The sequence below is a fragment of the Festucalex cinctus genome, chromosome 5 (assembly GCF_051991245.1).
Source record: "Festucalex cinctus isolate MCC-2025b chromosome 5, RoL_Fcin_1.0, whole genome shotgun sequence".
In the NCBI taxonomy this organism is placed as follows: domain Eukaryota; kingdom Metazoa; phylum Chordata; class Actinopteri; order Syngnathiformes; family Syngnathidae; genus Festucalex; species Festucalex cinctus.
Window position 1 is genome coordinate 3,751,471 of NC_135415.1, and position 27,498 is coordinate 3,778,968.

Sequence of the window (27,498 nt, forward strand, 5' to 3'; positions counted from 1 at the left end):
AAAAATGTTTAAAAGCAAAGTTCAAGAGCATTATTTAAATCAGACATGAGCTGGTACAATTGCAGAAATGTAATTTCTTTTTTTCGATGTACCAGTATGAGTGTAATGAAAATTGTATATGTGAATTTGTGGATGTATTATTACCGTGTATTTCTATTAATTTTATGTACATACGCTATATGAGCAGGATTACACATTTTCTTTTATTGAAATGTAACCTATTGTATTATTAATCAAATAAATTAAAAGATGCAAAGAATAAGGGGTACGACTAGATAAGTTTTTAATAACTACTTGTATACGTACAGTAAGTAACATACTATTACTTTCTGTAGCCAAGATATTTTGGGTCATTCCACAACTGGAGGACATCTACCTCCCACCCATCAAATTTTAAATATTTAAAAAAATATATATATATATATATATATTAAATGCAAATGTTCTCTTGTCTGATCCCTCCTACAGACCAAATCGAATGAATCTTTAAAAATAAATAAATAAATAAATAAATAAATAAAAAACAGTTAAAATGAATTTTGAATTTCATTTTATTGTTTCATTGTTCATTTCATTCACTCTTGTAACTGTGTGTGGGAACATTGTTTTAATAAACATAATAATTAAAATGAGGAAAATGAGCATCCACGGTACCATAACCTTTTTAGCATGGTAGAAGAAGTATAAAGCTGTGAATCAAATCATTCGCGGGACTTGGCATCATCCAAGAGTTTTCCAAAAGAGCAAAGTTATGTCCTCTCTTCTGTTTTTCCTATTTTTATAACATAGCCATGATTGAATGTTTCATTCTACCTCATGCAACGCTGTTATGCATATGATAAAAAAAAAGACCATTATTGTTTATTAATTTTGTTCTTTATTTATTGACACAGGTTTGTCCTCTTGGTCAGTAACAGATAGCTAAACTTTTACTCCTGAGAGAAAGGTAACAGATTTTCATATTTGCAACTTCGTTACCTCTAACACTGCAACCCCATTGCTGTGATAAGAGTGACGAGGTTGCACTACATTAACAGGGTTGTAATAAAAATATAATTTTGCACAGTTGCCTACACCTACATTTGCCTGCGGCATACATTTGTTTAAATGTAAATCCATTTTGTAGCGTGACACGAGAGGAAACTGTCTGGGAGGCGGAGTCCAGGGTAATAACAACGTAGCAGTCTGTGATTTGGCCCCGCCTGCAGTGGCCAGAGAGGCTGCCAAATGCCTCTTGATTCCCCAAAGTATTTTAATCATACCTTTGATACCTTTGGTTACAGCAATACGCGAGAAGCGAAGCAACAACTGAATCTTACAGGTTTATCATTGTTTCCGAGAGGAGTTATTTACGTCGGGAATGTTTTATTTTGACTAAGATTTTGGCTTCCAGAGCATTTTCCAACACGTGAAATAGGGATTTGTCCACTGGTAGTTTTGAACAGAAAAGTGTTTTCTACGCGAACATGAGCGTTCCACAACAGGAATGGACACTCAGCTTCGAAGTTCATCGTCATGCAGCCCAAGGTATAGTGCAAGCAACTTTTTCTTGTTGGCCTTTTTTTCTTCTAAGGCGGTTTGTCTTTCTCCCCCCAAATCAGTCGTACAATAGCAGAGCAATTGAGTTGTGACAGTTCGTTCTTGCTTCTGTGTCAACCAAATACTGTTTAAATGTATGTGAGGTCCAACAGCCAGACTATGGAGAGAAATTTGTGTCTTTATTTTCAATCAAACAAAAAAGGAATTTGCAATCAAAAAAATTTTTCAATCAAACAAAAAGGGGATTTGCAATCAAAAAAAAAATTCAATCAAACAAAAAGGGGATTTGCAACCTCAAATAAATTTTAATCAAACAAAAAAGGGTTTTCATATAAAATAAAAATTTGCAAACAAAAAAAAACATTTCAAACATGGATTTGTATTTTAATAAAATCTTTTGCAAACATTTTTTTCGTTTTGTTTGCGAATCTGTTTTTTGGTTGCGAATCTGTTTTTTGGTTGCGAATCTGTTTTTTGATTGAAACCTGTTTTTTGGTTGCGAATCTTTTTCTGTGTTGTGTGGGCGGGGTCCTCCGTTCAACCGATGATAGAAGCCTTGTCATTGGTCAGCTTGGAAGCCGCTGCGACAACTTTCATTGGTCAGATAGGAATGGGGGTGTGACAATGTTCGTCTTACTATTTCCTGGTTCATTTTGTCCAGTCGCCGCCAGCATCGAGGTAAATATAAACCCCCCCCTCACTTCTAGTTTTCCGTTTTGTTTATCTGACATTTATCTAAAAGCAACCCTTGATCTATCGTTTATCCGGTGATTTGTTCTAACCATTACAATTAACGTAATCACTCACTCAGCATTGCTTAGCCATGTTAGCTAGCTAGGTAACTGATGGTCCGATACATGAGTCAGTCATGAAGCTATGTTGTTGGCAGTCAAAACACAAATATACGGCTAATTTGGGATAGCTGTTAGGATGAAGTTTTGTTTTGTTTTTTTATACTCATAAAGAAACCTTTGCATTTGTTTCACATACAGGCAGGGCTGGGAATCGAATTTATTTACACTAGCTGCTTCCCCTAAATCTTGGATGTTTGAAGTAGAGATTAAATTCGTGATAATTCTGTGATTATTATTTATTGGTCCTGGTTGTTTACTGTACGAGTCAGGTTGAAAAAGAGGGGGAACTCATGCACCGTCAAAGCGGTGACATTGCTACTACTAGGATCCAGGCCACGTAACCGTTTGATTTTGGTTAGTCTAGTCATGAATCGTGATGTTTTGTTGGTACGAGAAACGGCCCAAATAAACGGCCTGCTGAGATAGCTGTTATTATGCTTATTCCTGATTATTTTATTACATTACATCATTACATTAATAAAATGCTAATTATTAATCACTTATGAGAAGTTCTGGTCATTGAAATAAGTAGCCTCTGCTACATTTATTATGTCTTGGGTGTTTGAAATACAGAGGAAGTGACAGATTATGTAATATAAATACATTTAGTTCCTGTGATTGTTTCATTGTAGTTTTCCTGTTTCAATAATGTTCAAAACATGTGTCAAACATAACGTTGTCAGAATTTTTTTTTTTTTACATGTTTGGTACTTAATTCAAGCACACTTTTCTTTACTTTTTAGATGCAGAAGATGAAGTTGGTGGTTGGTCACCTCTCTTCATGAGGTGATGCTGTGGATAACTGAGCAGGGCCACAAGCACCTGCTTATGTCAGACAGAGAGCAATTTAAAATATCAATAAACTTTGACCACAATTGTGAGGTACAAATGCCAGGTCACACATTATGTTACCCCCTGCACAAACACCATTACATTTCCAACTGCTCATATGAGTGATTACCATTCCTTTAAATCACATCTACTGACTGCTATCACCTTTGATGCCAGATTTGACACAGTGTAATTGAAAGGGCAAAAAAATAAATAAAATCACATCCATTTCATTTTTTTGAGTAATTACAGGCTGTTCCTACCAAAATGTTTGTTTTAAGTTTAACAGTTCATTTTCTGAGCTTTCTTGATTTCTTGTTGGCAGGCCAATCATTTCTTGAGAAAAATGTCTGTATAAAATCTATAAAATGCTGAATAATTGACTGGTTGTTAGTTCATATGCATGCTTTTTTTTATGAAATAAAAGTCAAACTGTTTTACACAGGAATTTATTTTCATTTTTTACATAAATTTAAATGACCCTTTGGGCCGCGAGACACTAGCACTAGAAGCAACATTGAGAGTCTGCAAATAAATGACGCGACCAAAACTCAAGGACTCCTTGTTTGGATTGATTTGCCGTAAAGCAACAAGTCTTTCCTCAGGTAAACGACAGTGGATGTCAGGTATAACGATCCCGTGTTCACCGTGATGGTCTCTTCAGCTTGCTGGATCTGTAATATCAAATACATTTATGAAAGCTACAGTAACTCCAAGAACTTTTACTCATATAAAGTTTTTTCCTCTGGTTATGTACGCTTTTACCAGCAATAAAACTGCCCTGGCCTGCTCCTCTTACAGTAAACATGCATCTCGCTATGTCTACATTTTCTACCCCTTGGTCTGCTCGCACTCTAAAATAAAAAATCTAGTCAGTGTAATTGCAAAAGTACACCTACAACTCAGATTCCCCTTCTGTTTCAATCTGACTCATACAGTAAACAACCAGGACCAATAAATAATAATCACAGAATTATCACGAATTTAATCTCTACTTCAAACATCCAAAATTAAGGGGAAGCAGCTAGTGTAAATAAATTCGATTCCCAGTCCTGCTTGTATGTAAAGCGAATGCAAAGGTTTCTTTAGGAGTTAAAAAAAACCAAAACAAACAAACAAACAAACAAAAAACCTTCATACTAACCGCTATCCCAATGAGTCGTATATTTGTGTTTTGACTGCCAACAACATAGCTTCATGACCAGGGCCGGCCCTACATGATTTGGTACCCTAGGCGAAAATGTACATGGTAGCCCCCCCCAATCCCATAAAAAAAAAACACACACACAAAAAAATTATAGATATATTATATTTAATAGCACACCACACAATAAATACCAAATTCCACAAACAAATAAAAATAAGAAAAATAACAGAAGTACAATGCAATGCAACTTTTTATTGCAATTTTTGCAAAATGACAGTATTTAAAACCTCAAAATGTTTTCACTATGTACATTAATAATTGTGTAAGATACAAAAAATAGTAAATGTATCAATATACAAACTTTGATATATCGTAAAACTTTGGCAATAAGGTGATTCACAGATAATGTGAATAGTGTGCAAAAAAAATTCACTAAATAACTTAGGAACATAACGGCAAATACTTAAAATAGTGCACGCCGGGACCTCCTTGCAACAAAGGCATCAATTGGTGCGTCAAAGGATAGCTGCCTGGATACTTCTTGATTGATGCTGATAAGTGCCACTCTAGTTAGCCGTTCTTGTGACATGGTAGACCTTAAATAGTTTTTTATTAGTTTAAGCTTGGAAAAGCATCTCTCAGCTGATGCTACAGTCACTGGTATGGTAGCGGCCACTCTGAGTGCTACCCACATGTTGGGATAGATTTCTCGAAGTTTTTTCTCCTCTAGAAAAACTAAAAGTTCGGTAACACTTTATAATAACTATCCGTTATAAGTAGTTCATAGATCATTAGTTGATTGTTAATTAATGAGTTGTTAATGACTTATTAAATGTTTGTTAACTGTTTGTTAAGGATTTATACTTATACTATAAAGTTAAATATGTCATTATTAAACTGTTAGTTATTGAGTTATAAATGACTTGTTAACTGTATATTAATCATTTGTAACTATATATTATAAATTAGTAAGACTAAGTTAACAAACTATTAGTAAATTACTTAATAATGACTTGTTAAGTATCAGTTAATAGTTTATATCTGTTATTAGGACGTTATTCTAAAGTGGTAGCTATTCCTCATTTATTAACTGTTATTAAATGAGGAACAGTTGCAACTTTACGATAATATCCCAATAGTATAAATTAGCTACTTACTAGGGGTGTGAATTGCCTAGTACCTGACGATTCGATTCGTATCACGATTCACAGGTCACGATTCGATTCGATACCGATTAATCCCGATACGAATTTATAAGTCGATTGTTGCGATTTTTTTTTCATTCAAATTTAGAAAATACTAATCAGTAAGCTTGTAGAGTGTAAGATTTATATGAAAATGTATTATTTATTTATCGATTCTGCCGATTATTGAATCGATTCGAGAATCGCGCGATGTAGTATCGCGATATATCGCCGAATCGATTTTTTTTTTTTAAAACACCCCTACTACTTACTAATATTTAACTTATATATTAGCTAATTCTTTACATAGTAGATGTTAACCATCTACTAATAACTATGAAACTTTGTCAAACAACAAACAGGTGGAACAAGTTGAAAGTACAGAATTTGAAGGTGAAATTTAAAATATAAAATTACTATGCCTTACCATGCCTAAATATCAATTTTCCGTACCATTGAACTTTTTCCACTCATGTGCTCCTCTACAAAGTTTCACTGGTATAGTATTAGTAGATGGTTAACAAACTATTAACAACTGCTGTAAAGAAGTGAGTTAATCTACAACTTAAATATTAGTTATTACTCTATTTATGTTATTGGGACGTTATTCTAAAGTTGCAACTGCTCCACATTTACTAACACGTAATAAATGAGGAATAGTGGCAACTTTATAATAACGTCCCAATAACCTATACAAACTATGAAGTAATACTTATCAAGTCATTAGTAAGTAATTTTCTAATAGCTTGTTAACGATGTATTACTAATTTATAAAATATAGTTATGAATAATTACTATACAGTTAACAAGTCATTTAGAGCTCAATAACTAACAGTTTAAAAATAATTTTTTTACTATTTATAGACATCATTTTAAAACCTTAACAAACAGTTAACAAACATTTAATAAGTCATTAATAACTCATTAATTAACAGTTTACTAATGGTCTATTAACTAGATATAACGGGTAGTTATTATAAAGTGTTACCAAAAGTTCCATGCTTGACATATTGGATTTTGGCCAGGTAAGAAATGACTGCATCTCTGCTAAGAGTTTTTTGTTTTTGTTTTTTTAATTTATTAGAGTACATATTGCACAAATAAGTCGACCCCGAGAAAAAGGCTTGTTAATTCCAGGCCTAGCAGACATGTTGCGACCCATAACAGTCATGGGGCTCATAGAAAATACTAGATGTAGTCGTTTTTGTTGTGGGTTGCTTTTTTGTGTGTGCATTAGTTAATTTGATTAAATTGAAGATTTTGTAATCTATGCATCCTATTACAACCTTACTTTCATGTTGTGAGTCAAGTGCGTATTCTACAGAAAACATTTTGTCAATATTTTGGAAATTGTTCTTCTGTTTATTGAGATATTGAACATCCATCCATCCATTTTCTTGACCGCTTATTCCTCACAAGGGTCGCGGGGAGATCCATCCATCCATCCATTTTCTTGACCGCTTATTCCTCACAAGGGTCGCGGGGGCTGCTGGCGCCTATCTCAGCTGGCTCTGGGCAGTAGGCGGGGGACACCCTGGACTGGTTGCCAACCAATCGCAGGGCACACGGAGACGAACAACCATCCACACACACGCACAAGCACACCTAGGGACAATTCGGAGCGCCCAATTAACCTGCCATGCATGTCTTTGGAATGTGGGAGGAGACCGGAGTACCCGGAGAAGACCCACGCGGGCACGGGGAGAACATGCAAACTCCACCCAGGAAGGTCCGAGCCTGGACTCGAACCGGAGACCTCAGAACTGGGAAGCGGACGTGCTAACCACTCGACTACCGTGCCGCCCTCGCGGGGAGATATTGAACAAAATCTTTACATTTTTCAAAGGTGGTATACTCATATATGCTGAGCACTGTACATGATGCAGCAATAGCTGATATAACTGAAATAGTCACCTGGATCTAGAAGATCGAGCTTTGTGTCACTCAAAGTACTGCTGATTGGTGCTTGACTGGCTGTTGCTTCAGCTGTACATTAAACAAAATACATCACTTCAAATTATTTTGGTGTTAAAGCAGGGAAAACAAATCCTTTTTTTCATTATGATAGAATACAATGTCAGAAATTATGGCTGTTTGTATTAAATGCACCATCCATGCACTTACATTCAGTAGCCTCTGGTGAAGATGACACTGAAGGATTGTTTACCACAGCTTCTTTTTGTGTTTGTTTTTTTAATTTTTTAATTTTCTTTTTTTTCCTTTCTGCAATTTGGCGCCCCCTCCACAAGATGGCGCCCTAGGCGACCGCCTTGCTCGCCTGTAGCCTGGGCCGGCCCTGTTCATGACTGACTCATGTATCGGACCATCAGTTACCTAGCTAGCTAACATGGCTAAGCAATGCTGAGTGAGTGATTACGTTAATTGTAATGGTTAGAACAAATCACCGGATAAACGATAGATCAAGGGTTGCTTTTAGATAAATGTCAGATAAACAAAACGGAAAACTAGAAGTGTGGGGGGGTCATATTTACCTCGATGCTGGCGGCGACTGGACAAAATGAACCAGGAAATAGTCAGACGAACATTGTCACACCCCCATTCCTATCTGACCAATGAAAGTTGTCGCAGCGGCTTCCAAGCTGACCAATGACAAGGCTTCTATCATCGGTTGAACGGAGGACCCCGCCCACACAACACAGAAAAAGATTCGCAACCAAAAAACAGGTTTCAATCAAAAAACAGATTCGCAACCAAAAAACAGATTCGCAACCAAAAAACAGATTCGCAAACAAAACGAAAAAAATGTTTGCAAAAGATTTTATTAAAATACAAATCCATGTTTGAAATGTTTTTTTTTGTTTGCAAATTTTTATTTTATATGAAAACCCTTTTTTGTTTGATTAAAATTTATTTGAGGTTGCAAATCCCCTTTTTGTTTGATTGAAATTTTTTTTTGATTGCAAATCCCCTTTTTGTTTGATTGAATTTTTTTTTTGATTGCAAATTCCTTTTTTGTTTGATTGAAAATAAAGACACAAATTTCTCTCCATACCAGACAGCCTCAGGCGTGCTAACGGCTTCTGTCCTAACATGCTTCATTCCGCAAGAATTCTGTAAATAGGATTTAAGTTACTGCAACATTAATCTTCTGCATTGTCTTTGTCGCGTCAGGCTGCACGGCAATATTTATATTCATTTGCTCACCATAGCCCACCTGTGTATGTATGATGCTAACAAATACATAAAAGAAACTAACGCCGTTGAAAACAAACAAACAAACAAACAAACAAACAAACAAACAAACAAACAAACAAACAAACAAACAAACAAACAAACGTATGAACCCAAGCTATGTGCACAAGTAGCAACACTGTTGTGTTGGAGACGTAATTTAACATGCTGATTTGTTAAAGATAAAATTATTTGATGTGTCCTACATGTATATAATAATCATCATCCATCCATCCATCCATCCATCCATCCATCCATCCATCCATTTTCTTAACCGCTTGCGGGGGGCAGCTGGTTTAGGGCAGGAGGCGGGGTACACCTTAAACTCGTTGCATAATCCCAGGGCACACAGAGACGAACAACCATCCACACTCACAAGCACACCTCGGGACAATTCGGAGCGCCCAATTAACCTGCCATAGATGTCTTTGGAATGTGGGAGGAGGCCGGAGTACCCGGAGAAGATTCACGCGAGCACGGGGACTCCACCCAGGAAGGCCGGAGCCTGGACTCGATCTTGCGTCCTCAGTACTGGGAGGCGGACGTGAGGCGGACGTGCGAGGCAGTCAGCCCCCGTCCCCCCTAATAATAATAATAATAATAATAATACTAATAATAATACTAATAATAATAATAATAATAATAATAATAATAATAATGTTATTGTTGTTGTTGTTTGTCGCCACCCAGGCTAAAACAATACTACTCGACCAAATTCAGGAACCATATGTCAGCAATTCCAATTGAACAGAGAAGTTGGAAACGACTTATTTTCTACATGAACATGAAATTACATTTTCGACCAAAACATGAAATTACATTTTTTTTTTTCGGGATAGGATAACAACATGATCTGTGTTTTATTGTAGCTACACCTTTGAGGAAAAAGTAATTACTATATATATATATATATATATATATTAGGGGTGTTAAAAAAATCGATTCGGCGATATATCGCGATACTACATTGCGCGATTCTCGAATCGATTCAATAATCGGCAAAATCGATTTTTTTTTTTTTTTTTTTTTTTTTTTTTTTTTTTTTTTTTTAGGATTCACACCTTAAGCATGGAAGAATGTTATATGAACGGAACATTAAGCCTTAATATTTTATTTCAATGCTGTTCAAACATGAAACAAATTACAACCTCTATAAGACTGAAATTTCAGATAAATAAATAATACATTTTCATATAAATCTTAGACTCTACAAGCTTACTGATTAGTATTTTCTAAATTTGAATGAAAAAAAATCCCAACAATCGACTTATAAATTCGTATCGGGATTAATCGGTATCGAATCGAATCGTGACCTGTGAATCGTGATACGAATCGAATCGTCAGGTACTAGGCAATTCACACACCTAATATATATATATATATATATATATATATATATATATATATATATATATATATATATATATATATATATATATATATATATATATATGTATATATGTATATTAGGGGGGCTGCACGATATTGGAAAAACATGCGATATGCGATATACATATATATATATATATATATATATATATATATATATATATATATGTATATTAGGGGGGCTGCACGATATTGGAAAAACATGCGATATGCGATATACTTGCTGAACATAGCGATATTGATATTATTGCGATATTTAACATTTATCTAAAGAAATTACATTTTTATTACCTAATGAAAGAAAAACATTTTTCATGGGGCAAAATAAGCAACCTTCATGTAATCTTAGTTAATGAATAAAAGATAAAATAATAAAGATATTCTTATAACATACTTATAACATTAAATGTCGAAAAAATTAACACATAACAAGTGCGCTTCAAATTTAGCGGGAAAAATAAGTTTGGGGAAAAAGCCTTTTTAAGTCAGTGATTAATCATGATTAATCAAAATTCTAAGATGTGATTAATCTGGTTAAAAAATGTAATTGTTTGACAGCTCTAATATACACATATATATATATTAGCGCTGTCAAACGATGAAAAGTTTTAATCTGATTAATCACGATTAATCAGCTAAATTACTTGCGTGTTCGCGTAATATAAAATAAATACAAAATACCGTAATATTTTGACATTAATGCATTTTATTATCTGAGTGTCATTTGCAAACATTGATCAAATGCATGCATGCGTGTATTACTCAAAACATAACAGTCATTATGTTGGTAGCACACCTCCATGGTGTTTTAGGTCGGGATGAAATGGGTCTTAGTTTTAATAGGAGCAACAGCATCCAGAACATTTGAGTTTTTTGAGGTGAATTCATCCAGAGGTTCATCAACGGTCTCTGCATTTACAGTTGGTGATGCAGCCATTAATTCCATAAACATATTGCTTGTGTTCTCATTTATATACCTTTTTTTTTTTTTTTTTTTTTTACAGCGATAGTTGTTTGAACTTTTGGGATTGTTTGTAATTCAAAAAACACACAGGAATGATCTGAAATAGCCAGATCTTTCACCTCAACAGATAAAATGTCAACACCTTTAGAGATGACCAGATCAAGAATGTGACCTTGATTGTCTGTTGGACCTTTTACATGTTGTGGGAGACCAAAAGTATCAAGTATAGTACAAAATTCTTTGGTATTTTTATCTAAGTTGTTGTCAACATGAATGTTAAAGTCTCCAGTTAAGACCAGATAGTCATAGTCGGTACAAATTACCAATAGCATTTCTTCAAATTCCTCCATGAACCTGCCTTTTTGTTTTGGAGGTCTATAAATTATTACAATGATGATGTTTGTCTCACCTTTTACCAAAAGACTGAGATATTCAAATGAATTAAAGCCTCCTCTCTCCTCTTATTGACCAATCAGAGACATTAATGGCAAAATAACGCTTGCAGTAGGGTTGCCGCTTACGGCAAAATAAGTTACCACTGCTTAAAGGCACGGTCTTCCGTTTTCACTCAGGAAAATGCACTATAAAAATACAGTATTTATACACACGAATGCCTTCTCAATTTACACCTCTGGGCTTCTGTTCATGTGTGGTGGTGATTTTGTCCTAAACCCCCACCCCCCCAGCCTGTAAACACGGAACGTTTCTGTGGAGAGACAGAGCGGGGGGTGGCGGGGGCATGTCGCAGACGGGGCTGGGCGAATTTGTCGGCTGCGTGGCGTCACTGCCACGGCAACTTGACTGGACGCACAGATTTTTTTTTCACTCACCACTCCCTCCATCCATCCATCCATCCATCCATCCATCCATCCATTTTCTTGACCGCTTACTCCTTACAAGGGTTGCGGGGGTGCTGGGGCCAATCCCAGCCGGCTTGGGGCAGTAGGCAGGGTATACCCATAACTGGTTGCCAGCCAATTGCAAGTATCAACCAAACAGGAGAAAATAATTGACTTTCTTGACTCATGCAACTTCTGAGGGTTTGTGTTTTCTTTGTATTTGCTCATTAAATGTACTTTTTGTGCTTTAAGCAGTTACATCACAATTAGACCTCGCAGGGCACACAACTTAGCCTGTGTTTATTTCCATTTCATACTAATACGGTTGCTATATCTGTACTTTGTTTACGTTTCAATTGTGGAAAAAAAGTGGCTTAAATATTGTGCTCCAATAAAAGTGCTATTATTCCAAAGTACCAATCACAAATCCATTGTTCAGACATTATTACCAATATTGTCAAAAATATCATCACCGCAAATTTCTTTGTATCACCCACCCCTTGTGGTATTGGCACTGATACAGATACCTGGTATCGGTAGTCGCCCATAGTCAGGATGGGACCACCTCTGCCTCAATTTGAGCTTGGGAAAACCCTGTTAATGAGAATAAGAACGCAAACGTGAATTTGGAAATAGGAAGAAATTTAACTGTTAAATTCCCTTTTAATTGGTTTATTGTATGAATCGCGATCACAACTGTGTTATTGACATACCCCTGGCAAAATAAGGGGTGCTGGTGTTGTGCTACAACAGGTACAGGACCTGCGTAATAGTGGGACATCCGCCGCGACCCGGAATCAAAGGTTCAAAATCAGGACTATCCGAGCCAAAATGGGACATCTGGTCACCTTAACCATATACCATCTGTGTTTATTTAAATAACCTCACAAAAGTTAACTAGTCTTTTTGCAAATTATTGATAATAATATGGTAAGTATCAAATAAGCCTAATTTACTAATACTAAAATCCTGGCGCTTGTAGTTTGGGTTCAAACACGGTTACAACCTGTATTGCATTTGGAATATACTGTACAAAAGGGGCTTTTTCTAATCTTTGGCCATATGGTCACTTTAGCGGGAGGGGGTGGGGGGCGGGGGGGCGGGTGCGTGGTGGGTGGGGGTGGGGGTGGCGGTGGTGTGTGTGTGGTGGTGTGTGTGTGTGGGGGGTAGGATTGGATGAGAAATTTAGGTCAATCTGAAACATGAAACAAAGACTGGTTAATGCATTCCCATTAACAGTAACCTTGTCCCATCATGAAAGCAAAATTTCAATGAATAAAAAGGCACTAATATGCACTAATGCATAATGTGCACTAATATGAGATGTAGAAATTCTCAAAGTGTCTGAAAGAAAATTGCATGACCTGGAGATACAGAAAATGTCAAGTACACTTTAGCCTCTTTCACAATAGCCATCTAGACAGGCATATTATGGACCTAGTTGTGGAATGTACATGTTTGAATGTGACCCAGACACAAGATGCTTGGCCGGGACAGTCAGTAGATCGTCTCGGATGCCAAGCATACAAGTCCTTGGATGGCCATTGGGGAAAATGGCCACGCGGGGGCTACATATGAGGCAAGAGCAGCCGCAAGACTTGTGCAGATGGAACCAATGATAATTTCGTAAATGAAAAATTGTCGTCATATTTTGTCACAGAAATTTTTTACAGACGAAAACTAAAATAGAAGCCATTCTTTGAGACAATAACAATAACTAAAATTGACAATTTCATCATTGACTAAAATGAAAATGAAAACAATAAAGTTACGAAAAATAAACTCAAATCAGAAGAAGGAATGAAACGCGGGTGGGAGAAAAGAAGCACTCAGAAACTGTTCACTGCACTTTACATTCATTGTGCAGCTGTAAGATTAATCTCAAGCAATTATGCACTTTTTTTATTTAGATGAAAACTAAGTTATAAAATGGCACATTATTGGCAGTTCAACATGTTTCATTGAAACAATTAATAAAGACATTGTTGTATTAAATGTCTTGTGTGTTAAAAAAACGATTGCAAGTAGGTGTGTTATAATTTTCTGTATAAAAGTTGAAATTATAATGAAGGAAAATATCAACTAAATTGTCAATTTAGTCGACTAAAATTGCTTTTTATTTCGTCGGCTAAAATTGCTCTTTATTTTCGACTAAAATTGGATTTCAAAACAAAATACAATCAGATGACTAAATTATGACTAAATATTTCATTTTAGTCAAAAGATTACAACTAAAATGCAATTAAAATTTCTTGCCAAATTTAACACTGGCCAAAGCAGGGTTGGCTGGCAGCCACAGGACTTGCACCACTGGAGCAGGGTTGCTTGTTTTCTTGTGTCCTGTCTTGCTTGGTAGATCTTTTGGAGGTGGTATTGTACATGATTTTTTCACTGTGCATAATAGCGCACCACGTTATTGCCGCATGCTTGCTAAAACAAACGGGTTGCAGGAGCAGAGCAGTGACATAGTTTGTTCAACGATTTAACAATGTACTACTGTACGATATTTTTTTTTTTTATCAGTCTTCATTTACAAATCCATCAACATCATCATCTCCTGTGTCCAAGTTATATAGCTGAGCAATTTCTCTTTGAAACATGCCAGGTTCCCCCTCATCCTTATTGGAGTCAGTCTCGTTGCCGTGCGGCTGTTTAGCATTGATGCCGGCTTTCGCGAGCGCAGGCGTCTACAATCTATTCACATACGCTGGCGTACTCGCCCGCTGCTGCCTCCCAGTTTGGTGAAAGTGCGTTTGCCGTCGCTCATCCAACGCACAAAGGCTGCTCGTAACTTAATTTCAACACCAGGTTTACACCAATATCCAGCAGTTGGAGACTTGGCGTTCCTTTGTTAATTCTCCCAGAATGATGACAAACTCCCCCCGGGATTACAACGTGAGTGTTGTGTGCTGAAGGGTTGGATCCCAAAACCCAGACACAAATAAGGTTTTAAATATTTATTCACATAACAACTCAACTAAAAACAACGAGAATGTACCGAGAATCACGACATGCCAAGCCCCCCTTGGGCAATGGAGAAGCACAGTGAAACAGTGAGCAATAATCCGGCAAAACACACACATTTCTCATACCCTTATATAGACAGTCAATCAATCTCATTGGTTGTGGCGAACCATGTGAGTACCAGTACTAAAATGGATTGGTTGTTGACTCCGTAATTACAGATCGTTCCTGACATCAACAAACATCATATAGCATAAAAGATCCGTGACATCATATAGTCCAGACATCATATAGCCTCAAACTTGTTGAAACTGGATGCTGTTACATCAATACCAAAACAGACTCTCGGTCATGAACTCTTCTCAAACTTAACCCAGGCGTGACCCCAGACATGAGACAAGACCCAAACATTACTCCTGCATGACTCGAGTCATGACAACGAATGTGCGTTGTGGATCCGCTTCGCTCCGTCGTCACTGCGTGCTCGATGGACACGTAAATTTTTAGTTGTTTTTCTTGCTTCCTCCACCGATGTTGAATTCTCTCATGCCTCCATGGACAAACACATAACCGCTTGCCGTTTAAATTGTGCCTCGTAAGCATGTGTCTTCACTGATCCCATTTTCCGGATTCCTTGGCCAAACTGATGTTTAACAGTGCAAATAATGGCAGTATTTTGTCGTCCGGTCTCGTAGCCGCACGTCGCCAAAACGGTGGGCTCCAAACGGGGTAGACGAAATGAACTACAGGAGGTCACAGTCTGGTGTTCTATTTTATCTCTCTTGTTATTACATTTCTTGTTTAATCTCCGCATTCGAGTACATCCAGCTTCAAATCTCTTCCACGTTCTTCCTGCATGCGCACTCCAGTCACACGTCATACGCAGTCATTCATAGTGGCTTGAGGAAGCAGCCAACCAGAAACGAGCGTCCACCAATCAGGAACGTGTGGTGGCACAGAACATTTGCCCCGATCCTTGGCTGGGAAGATAACGCCTTCGGAACTTGGCGCACACAAAAGGTGTCAGGTCGGATTGAAGGAGCGGCGCTGCGAAATGAATACAACGGAAACGGTGCTTTATACTCCTCACTTGATTGCTGCTATACACACTTGACACCATCAGACCACACGACATGGTTTCACTGATCCATGTCCTTCGACTTGTCTCCAGTAAACTCTTTGAGAGCTTTCTTGGGTATCATTTTCAGAAGAGGCTTCTGAAATGAGCATGTCATTTTTAAATTCTTCTTTCAAGTTTTATTCTTTAACAAAAATATGTCGTCATCTTTATCTGGAGAAAGAGAGGGTTGCTCCGAGTTATCAAAATATGGATTATTTGCATCTTGCATATTTATAGCCATACAAAACAACTGTTATTTTTACATTTTCAAGTTTTTCTTTAAGAAGATAAGAATGTCAACATTCTCTTTGAGCAATCACAATGTCCCCTGCTGTGGAGAACACTCTCTCACTTGCCACACTTGTTGCTTGCACAGCAAGATAATGTTTAGAGAGCTTGGACAAATTTGGGAACTAATGCTCATGGTCCTTCCACCATTTGAGTGGATTTGCATCCACAGAAATGACTTTAGCCACCTTGTTTAGCTCAATCTCCTCTTTGACAACATCAGACAAATGTTTTGGTTTTGATGATGCAGTGTGGGCTGTGCTGAAAAAAATCACCAAACAGTTCACTGAGTGCTGTTCTCTTTGCTGGGGGATCTGCCTTCACTAGGTGATGTACGTAGTTTCCGGATCATCTGCAGGGTTTTGGCTGGTCCCTTGTCCTGACTCCTGAGACAGTCAAACAGGGGTGGGGAACCCTGGTCCTCAAGAGCCGCATGTGTTCCCTGTCTCCCTCCAACACAGCTGGCTCATTATCATCATCAGCAAGCTCTGTAGAAGCCTGCTAACGATCGAGTTCATCAAATCAGCTGTATTGGTGGAGGGAAACATGGAAGACAGGCAGGACAGTGGCTCTCGAGGACCAGGGTTCCCTACCCCTACTGTAAAAGATAAAGTCACATAAAACCAGCTGTTTAAGGTAAAGAAAAGGAAGTTGTGACGACAACAAACACGATGTTGTAATTAAATATTAAAATACAAAAGGTGAATATATTAATGAAGATGTTTGATTGTCTATCTTTTATTTCAATGCTCGAAATCGTGATGTAATTAAAAAAAATAAAAAATCCTGGCACCCCTAATATACATATATATATATATATATATATCTCACAGCATTTTCATTTCTCATGCTGTTCATTTCTCATGCTGTATTTTTTTAGGTTTGATGCTTGGTGATTTATGTCATGCAGGAGTAATGTTTGGGTCTTGTCTCATGTCTAGGGTCACGCCTGGGTTAAGTTTCAGTAGAGTTTATGACCGTGCACCAGAGTTCACGACCCATTACGTGTCTGTTTTGGGTATTGATGTAACAGCATCCAGTTTCAACTAGTTTAGGCTATATGATGTCTGGACTTTGTGATGTCATGAATCTTTGATGCTATATGATGTTTGTTGATGTCAGGAACTATTTGTAATTACTGGGTTAACAGACAATCAGAGAATTCCATATCAGTACTGGGACTCACATGTCTAGCCACAACCAATGAGATTGATTGACTGTCTATTTAAGAGTCTGCGAATTGTGTCTATTTTGCCGGATTATTGCTCAACTGTTCCTGTGTACTGCTCTCATAGGTTCTGCCTCTCAATGTGAATAAATAGATAAAATCTCATTTGTGTCTGCATTTGGGATCCTACCTCGGCTCTCAGCACACAACAATTTATTGTTTTTAGTGTGTGCTTGGTTGTCAATAATACAGTAGCCTAACTTGTTTCGCCAACTCAGACTGTTTGTCCCGCTCAGAGGTGCTCTAAATAAATGAAAGAGAACAGCTTACCACTTGACTATTGTGATGCACAAAGTTGATTTCTCAGCTGAATTTCCTGGACACACCCACATCGGCATTGCTTTCTGTCGAGCTATAACAAAGGGCACCAGCAAGAGCTATGACACCGATGAACAGGGGATTTGCTCGATGTAATAGTTGAATGTAAACATTTTGCAGTTTTTTTGCAAGGGGAATCACTCTTGTAAAATCTCTACACACATGTATATAAACCATCTTATGTTACCATATGAAATACACATTTCAAAAAGTTTAAGTATTATTTTAACCAGTTACAAACTGCTATGTTTAACTTAATACATACTTAATAAAGTACACTAAGGAAGTACAAATATACAGTACAACATGGTAAATTAATCAAACACAAGATCAGTGCTACTATTGAAAATAGGATTTATTTCTCTTCATATATCCGAAATCATTCATAGACTAAATCGCAACAAAAAGTGTCCCAACAACTGTAAGACCAGAAAATAGACAAAAAAACAAACAAACAAAAAAACTGTACTAGCAGTACAGATTAGCGCTGGTAAAACTCTGCCTACGTCATGCATCCACGATGTGATCCAAGGCTCACGATAATGATTATCCTATGATATGACGATACACTGGAAAAAAAAATTCAAACATATATACATATGTATAGTTAATACAAATGTAGAATATCATCAGGATGAGTATTTGATTTGACAGCATCAAAATTTCTTAGTAGAAATCCAACAGAAATCTTGTATATGAATATATATATATATATATATATATATAGTTAACGTAACGTTGGAAGGGCTTAAAATAACGTGATATGGAACCTTTAATGTTGAATGTTTTATACTAACAGCAGCAAAAACATTACACAGTATATGCCTAGTAAACATCCAATTTTAACTGTTCTCCGGTAGTGCAGGCGCTGTCCACTTTCATGCTTGCATGCAGTGTACTTGAATAGTATTTCGACAGATGGGACCACAAAGTTCAACATTTATTTGAAGCCCTGGCTCTACATAGTCATTACGATGTGGTCTTGTGGTAGCCTGGGTTTTAATCTCTAATTGGTAAATATGTGGCCATACTCAGCTCTCTGTTTGTAGTTAAGTTTACGCTAAATGGTTTGCCCACAGTCCCCATTTCTTATCAAGACCATACTTTGCTATTCACCAAAACATTTAATCACTATGTTTGAAACTATTAATAGCAACCTTCACAATATATACTTTCTGTTGATGAGACATATCATGAAAACTGTTTATATAGTGACCTTTTTCTTCTGGCTTTCTTTCAGATGTTGTTTTGAGTGGTGAGTGTGTGTGCACGCGCGCACACGCACGCACACCAGCTCAGTCTGCCTCAGAATAGAATGACATTTCAGAACTGTTTTGGGCATTGTTCAGTGTAGTTGTGGTCATGTATTCTGATGATACAGGGCTGTATTTTTGTGCTCAACACAAATTTATTGCAAAGCGCAGTCTAAATGTGCGTATGGGTGAAATTTTCATTCTTTTGGTAGTTTGCTTGACTCACGCACATAGAATATTGCATATGTGCTGTTGTGGGATGGAACATAGTTGACTCTGGCCAATTGAAGGGGCTCTCTTGATTCACATTAAAATGAGTCATTGAAATTGTAGAAGCAAATTAATTTGCTGGGCTCCAACAGATGAGCTTGTCACATGCAAAGTGTGTTTTATGAAAGTAAACTGCAAGATCTCCTCAGCCGCACGTGATGTGGGCAATTGGACACCGTCTTGCACCCCTGATTTTGCATGTACAGTATTGTTACAGGTTACAGGTTTTAGGAAACAAAAGTCTACTGAGGACAGTCACATTAAATTAAAATTACATTTAATTCAATAGAGGTTTCCAAAAGTGCCTAAAAATTGGGTAAACACTTTTACTACAACGAGAAAAGCTATACACTACTGGTTGAGTGTTGCTTTTAATCAAAACAAAATTAAGTACTTGAAAATGGTGGTTAATTATTTAAACAAACTCTTTGGTAAGTCAATAATTAAAGTTATCAAGCGTTTTAATTTTGTTAGCAAAAGTTCCTCGACTGCGGTACCGTGAATAGCCACAGGAGGACGCCGTCGGCGTTTAAAACGCAACGAGGCTCCTGTGTGTAGTATAGAGTCGTACTTTTGTTCGATCAATAAAGTTTTATGACTTTACCGCATAGACAAAACAACTCCGTCGCTCGTAAGTGACACAGAATGTGTCTTAAAACGAGTGTTTAAATACCTTGCACAAGTTTTAAAATCGTAGCACTTGGCAAGCAAAGTTGTTAGCAAGACGCAGCTAACGTAAACTTTGTCAATGAGTGGCACGTCACCGGAAGTTAACCGTGCGTGTGTCGCCAGCTGTCAATCTGTCAAACACGTTAAATTCACTCCTTACGGATAATCGCGCGGGTTGTTATGCGCGGCACTGACGCCGAATTATTAAGAAGACACTAATAATTATAATTTAAATAAATCAAGGAGCGGAAACCACGGAAACGTTTTAATTCCCACGGGTTTATATCGCGATGCTAGTATCCTGTAAGGACTCGCGTCGAGGGGAAAGAGAAACTACGACTTCCTGTAAGACGGTGTTAATTCATTAACACGACGGAATTAATGAAGATTAAAAAGTGCAAAACGTACAAAAATATTAACCCTAAACTCAATGTTAACACTTGGTGAAACAGGAGTAGGAAAAATATTATAAGGTAATGTTTAAGAGTGGCGAAGACACGTGATGTTAAATTGTCTTAAATCCAGTAAGAATCATAGGTTAGGACGGTACAGTAGTAATTTAAATCCCTCGATTAGTTTCAAATCACGGTAACTTGATTATTTAAATTATAAAGTGCTTTGAATGCGATGTTGAAGAAGGCAGACAGTAGGCTCACGGGGGGAGGGGGGCTGTGATGTGTCCCTCTTCACACGTGAGTTGCGAGAAGGCAGGAGTCAACTATACTGGCTGTAGTTTGGCAGCTGGCCGTGTAGCAATATGAATATTAAGCAAACAGTAGACTATAAGTGTTAATCACATGGACATCTAATTCCAACAATTTAAGCAACCTATATTACTTGTGTTTCAATGCTACAATTTGGCAGAGAGTGGGCTCTCCGTGAGGGGTCACGTGGTGAGACGTGATCCTCTTGGAGCCACAGTCAAATGAGGAGCGACTTGGAAGTCTGGCCGTTGGGCCCGCCCCTCAAATTAGTTTATTGGTCGACTGGTTTCAAGGGGTGGTTACCTGAATCCCAGTTAAGTTAAGGATACGCCTCCAAAGATGGCGGATCTTAACACGTGTGTTTTACACAAAAGGCTAGCAGTTTTAGCACCATGTGCTTTACGCTAAACCCAACAAAAGGGAGTCAACTTAACACCTTGAGAAGTGTGCTGTGACTCAAATGGTGGTCTGAATGCAGAATTTCGTGCACTAGACTATTTCCTCAGCCTAAAGGCTTGTAACGTAATCAGGTAGCTAAGCTGATTGTGCCACGTGAGGTTTGGAATATATTTTTAACCCAATCAGAATTCGTGACGAGTTAGAAAAAACATTCCCAGGCCTAAAAAAGGTTTTGCATGCAATAAAAAAAAAAAAATGTGATTGTTACTCTCCCACTTTTGTGTGTGTAACATTCACATAGTCGACAAATACATTCTCTTCTCAATAACTAGTCGTTAGACTGTTATTTAGCGCTTCAAATACACTGCTTTTATACAGCGGATTGGCTCTGGCATAAAGTTTTAGTTAGGTTGCTATGGAAACGAGCTGAAATTTTCCCAGAAGAACACGCTGCACTAAGCTGTTTTTGGATTGTTACATGTGTGTGTTTCACAGAATATGTAACATAAATTGGCCTCACACGGGGCACCATTATGTAAGGGAAATCGGTCCAATTAATTATTAAATCAATAATTATTAATTATTAAATTAATAATCAATTGGCTCATTAATTGAAGGAGACTCAAACTTAATATTTAAATTAAGTTGAGCTTGCCTGCGGAGCACCACATCTCTTTTTGATAATTTTATCAGGATAACAGATGAGAACTTCTTTGAATCAGTCATTAAAATGAAGGTTGTGCCCTTACTACAATTTTGTGAGTACTTTGTTCAGCTTAGAGGTCACTATAAATTGATGAAACACACACACAGTAAACCAGGTTTTGAGTTTTGTGCACGTTTATTCTCTAACCTAGGTGGGATAATCTACTTAGAATTTAAAGAAGCAAAACTAACTACTATGATAGGAAATGAAACGAGAACTAAAATAAAAATAATCAAAGGAGAAAAAAGAAGAAAAGAGAAACGGTCTTAGCCAAGGTGATAGATTTCTTAAACCAACATGGGACCCACAATCAACCTAGTTTGCACCAATTTGTACTAGGGCGAAGGCCTGCAAAGTTGCACTTACAGATGGGGTTGGTCTGAGAAGCAGGACCCTGGATGGAGACTCGCCAAGCCCGTTTGAAGATAGAATGGAGAAGGTTCAGTTCAGGAGAGGGAGAGACAGGTCGTCCGGCTGGCCAACTGAGCGTCACGGGGTCAACCTGCTGGCTGGGAAGGGGCCCTCTTGGTGGAGGCCACAGGGTGCTTGGGAAAAGCACCATCCGTTGAGCCTTTGCAGGGACTAAAAGCAGCGTGTTTCGCTGCGCCTGTCGCTACACGCGATGGCTTCTGTGCATTGCCGTGTGCTGGAGGTTAAGCTAGCTGGGCTAGCCCTTTGTCTGGCAGCCGCGCCGATGGAGACCAGGAAAGAGCCAAGAGGAGCCAAGGAGCAGTGAAGAGAGCGGGAGCCAAAGAGCAGCGAAGAAGAGAGAGAGCAGCAAGCAGGGAGCGTGCTTTTAAATTGGGAGGGCGGCGGCCTCCACCCCAGGGGTCTGGTGAAACCACAGTGGAAAGTTACCAGCTGGGGGAGGTTTTTGGTTGACTAATCGGATTGAATCTGGATCCCATGTGTGTTAAGATTCTAAGGTCAGAATTCAACCAATGCAACACGTACAATTGAATACCTCAAATGAAATGTTACCTAGCTTACACTGTTAAAACGTGCATACACATGAAAGTTTAGTGGAGAATCTGCCACTGCAATGGAACATTTTCATGACATTTCATGGAGTCAACATTTCACAAATGGCAAACATAACATTTCATAATTCATTGTTCTGTTGCAAAATAAGAAAGTCAAGTTTCTAAGAAGGCTTTTACTGTTCTGATTTGTGTGTGTGTGCGCGTGCGCGTGTCAGTCAGAGCATGTGTGGCTGTTTGTGGGGGATGTTCTTGTCCTCCCCACCCCCCACAGTGGCATGTTCAGGCCACAGGAGCTCAATTCCTTTGGAACTGAGGTTGCAAAAAGTTACAACCGGCCGATAATCGTTACACTGTAATTACAGAGTCAACAGCCAATCAGAGAATTCCATGTCAGTACTAGTACTCACATGTCTAGCCACAACCAATGAGATTGATTGGCTGTCTATTTAAGGTAGTGATGGGACGAAATGGGCCGAGGCTCCGAAGCTTATGTCGAGTAATGGGAGGGGCATTTCCACGGAGCTTGTATCGAGGCGCGCATCATTTCGGCAAAACCCGCAAATGATGACGTGTGAAGCCTCGCTGGCTGGCTAAATCACGTGAGCGCTTCGGGAGTGGTCCGACGTCTGGTGCACATTGCAAACACATTACAGAATGAACAATCCTTTAGTGTACTGGGAGACACATACAAATACCTACCCAAATTTATATAAACTGGCACTCGCATTTCTCTGCACCCCAGCTTCATCTGTGCCTTGTGAAAGAATATTTTCTAAAGCTGGTGAAATATTGTCCAAAAAAAGAAACCGTTTAAAGCCAGCCACTGTGGGAAAGCTATGATTTCTAAATAAAAATGAATAACAAATTATCCTTATCACTTGTTGTATTTTGTTCACATATTAAATTATTAACACAAGCACATTCATATCTTTGTCTTAAGCAAATAGCCATTGAATTCTTAACAATGTTGTCCTCTTGGGCTTCTAGATCACTTGATGGCGCCATAGAGTAAATGAAGCACCATGAAGCTTTGCTCCATGTGCAAACCAATTGGCTGCAAAGCTTCATTGCTTCATGAGACAATTCTCAGACCCTATTAGGGTCTGAGAATTGTGTGTGTTTTACCGGATTATTGCTCAGCTGGTCCTGTGTGCAGCTCTCATAGGTTCTGCTTCTCAATGTGAATAAATAGATAAAATCTTATTTGTGTCTGCATTTGGGATCCTACCTCTCAGCACACAACAGATTCAGAGGGATTGTCCCATGCAGAAGTTGTCAACTTAAATTTAATTCACCCTTTGTCCATGGAGCGCCTCAATCAAATCCACAAAAATCGTGTTTCACCATCTGAAGTTAGATGTGCTTAAAGTCTAAAATGTAGTCTACTTTTTGTCATCAAATTGCAAGATGCGCCGGGGCGCGGCAGCAAATTAAAATAAAGTAAACCAGCATGTACTGTACTCTTATTAAGCATTATGAACTTTAATCAGAAGCAACACAGGTTAATTTTCATGAATGCAAGACACCACAAATTATTGATCCATTGTTTTAATGCCTTCTAAAAATGTGTAGGCTACTGTGCTACCTTTGTTTACATTTATTATTTTATATTGCAGCACTACTGGATTCATTTGTGACATTCATTAATTTTATTTACAAATAAAGTATGAGAATGGAAGCAAAGTATGTTGTATAATTTTTCATGGAAGAACTGCAAATATATCTATATTATATCAATATCCTGATATAAAATGGCCCATATCGTGATGGAATTTTTCCCCCATATCGCCCAGCACTAGCAGTAGTGCCACATTATAGCCACATGTCTAGACATTCTACCATGAACTATACCCAAACTCAAGTCTGCAGTCGACTCTCCATCCCCATGAAAGTCAGCATGAAAAGTGTTCAGTTTTCCAAGGTCTAGCTTGGGGAGAAAGGTCTGCTGTATACACAAAATATCAGCATCCTGAAGTAGTTGGTCCACAAGTAGACGTCGAGTTTTATCCGCTACGTTGTGTCCAAGACGCAGTCCACGGATATTATATGATACAACCCTCTTAAATGTTGTTTTATCTATATATTTTTACACTATGGCCGCATTCGTCCTGTCCTCTCTTGCAGCCAGCGTTGCCTTGGAATTACTCACTTCATAGAAACGACGCACATATGCGGCTTCTGGCCACAGATCAGGGTCATACATTTGTTGAATATCATCACACTCAGCCATTACTTTAGACGAGCTGTAACGACTCTGTGCTGAATCTATCTTTGAGCACAAAACTTCCCCGCCAAGTTTCTCTCTCAGATAGAGCGGCAACGTGTCTGCATCCAGTTCAGGCGTAAACTTTGTGGTAAAGACACTCACCCTTTTAGTTCTCACAGTGCGGATGCTGCTTCTGGGGCCAGTTCAACAATACCAAATCTCTTATCCCGCTGCACCGGTCTATTTAACCGGACTTTGGGCGTCTCCAGTGTAGTAACAGCCGGTTGCCCACGGCCGCGGCGTTTTAACAACGGTGCTCCAGGTAGCTGTTGGAGTCGCTTCCGTAGCACCTCCGTCGGCCGTGCTCCCCGCTCATTAATTAATCCAATCTCGCTGGGTGGCTTCCATGCTAATGCCACCAACTGTTCAACCGTGCCTTCCTGTGTCATACCACTGCTGCGCTCGGGTGTCTGTGCAGGAGCCTGTGGCACCGGGAGCACAGCAAATTCGCCCGGATCACACCACTCCACTGCATTCAAACGCTGGTGTAAACGCAGCAAAAAGATCGGCAGAAACTTTCAACTGCCCGTTCATTCCCTGCTTCAAAGCAGCCACGTCCAGACTCAGCTTCTCAATTTTAGCGAGTAGACATGAAACATCAATGCTGTTAAATGTCACAGGTGGCAGTTCGTTCAGATGATGTGACACAAAGTGAGGAATAATGTCTCCAAGTTCATTTAGCAATGGTAGACAGCTTTTTACATTGTTTGAGTCTTTCTGCTCCCCTCTGTGCTGGATATTGTGCTGCATGGTACCAGGACACAGATCAAACAGAACTTTCTTTGAACTTGTAATCTATTCAGATGAGAAGTGGCTTGTGACTAAAAGCGCAAGCTCATCTTGCGCCATTATCTTTATTTTAACTACTAAAATTTTTTTAGCAGCTCGTCTTCCACAACTATTTTACCATCAGCAGTGGTGTAGATCTCATGTTTAGGTTTCATCAGGGAATCAGACTCTCCACCCGCCTGTCTTTCACGACCAGACACCATGACAGCCACACCCCCAAATGATGCAAAACTTAGGGTTATTGATAATGTAACATATCTCAGGGCTCGACACTGCGAGCATTTCACTCGCAACTCGGCCAACTTTCAAGTGCTTGCTGGTTCCGTTATAACCGCTGTTTAGAACCCTATCGGCAGTGGTTCTGCAGCGCCGGTCATCGGGGGACGAGAGGGGCCGTGTCGTCATCTGTCATCTGATTGGCCGACAGCAATGCAGCAAGCAACGCCGTGGCACACGCCCATTTCCTTGTTCTATGTGAGGGAGGCAGAGGCGCCCGCCGGTCTTCGCCAAAGTCATAAAAAATACAGTATATACAATAAATATACCAATGTTTTACAACAACGCTGAACTATATTTACAATTTAAAAGGTACATGCCGATGGATTTGTAATGTTTGTGGTTTTAAAAAACATTGTGAGTGCACAACGCTCTCTGGTGGTGTGTTCCCATTCATTGAATGAGAGCTCCAGCGGCAGAGCTCTCCATTCAGAAACAACTTCGCTCGTGAATCGCAATATTTCATTCATGGCGGTCCATATTAAATTGTAAATATGTTTCAATGTTGGCATGACTTACCACTCGTGAAATGTTATGGCAGATGGGTGGGGAATGCAAGCTTGGCTTGGACAGTTCAAATGATGCAGATGAAAAGGGCAGGGTAACGTCGGCCGTGGAGCAGGTGAAGACAAGAAAGTACGGACTTTTACTGAGCTAAACAAAGTAATGTTCACATGAGTTAAGTTATACGAAATTATTGACCTGTTTTTATAGCCACTGCTGTTGCAGGCAAACCTCGTGTTCCAATAAAATATTTTGCAAATATATCGAGTTGCGTATGCCTAAGGTCATGTTGTACCTCCACAAAAAAATGGTGCGACCAAAATATATGGTAACAGGACAGCAAACGTCAAAATCTGATTTATGACCCTTCAGAACCAACCAGAAGCCGTTATTTCGAATTAAGCCCCGCCCCCTTCCCGCCCCCCATCCAATCAGAAACCGTTATTTTGAATTAAGCCCCGCCCCTTCCGCCTTCTCAACCAATCAGAAGCCGTTATTTTGAATTAAGCCCCGCGTCCTAACCAATCAGAGGCCGGGAAACCACCTGTCAAAATTTGACAGGTACCCCGCCCCCCAACCAATCAGAAACCGTTATTTTGAATTAAGCACCGCCCCCTTACCGCCCGCCTAACCAATCAGAAGCCGAGGACAGCTCCTGTCAAAATTTGATGGATGGCCTCTACCCCCCTCCTGCACCACACACCCACCCCCTCCCACACCCAGTGAACATATGTTTCCGGCCCCCCCTCCCCTCACCCCCCTCCAGCACCGCACCCCCCACCCCTCCCACCCCCCAGTGAACATATGTTTCCGGTCCCCCTC

The 27,498-nt window shown here is 38.9% G+C and overlaps 1 protein-coding gene across 12 annotated transcripts in view; it reads left to right on the top strand.

Annotated features, from left to right (window-relative positions):
* The first annotated feature begins 1,228 nt into the window (after nucleotides 1-1,228).
* pdzd2 (PDZ domain containing 2) overlaps nucleotides 1,229-27,498 on the top strand; it is a 337,302-nt gene continuing 311,032 nt past the window's right edge. For all 12 annotated transcript variants that reach the window (XR_013283667.1, XR_013283668.1, XM_077522502.1 and 9 more), the window contains exon 1: nucleotides 1,229-1,527. The gene's annotated coding sequence lies outside the window, so the exon portion shown is untranslated. The remainder of the gene's footprint in view (nucleotides 1,528-27,498) is intronic.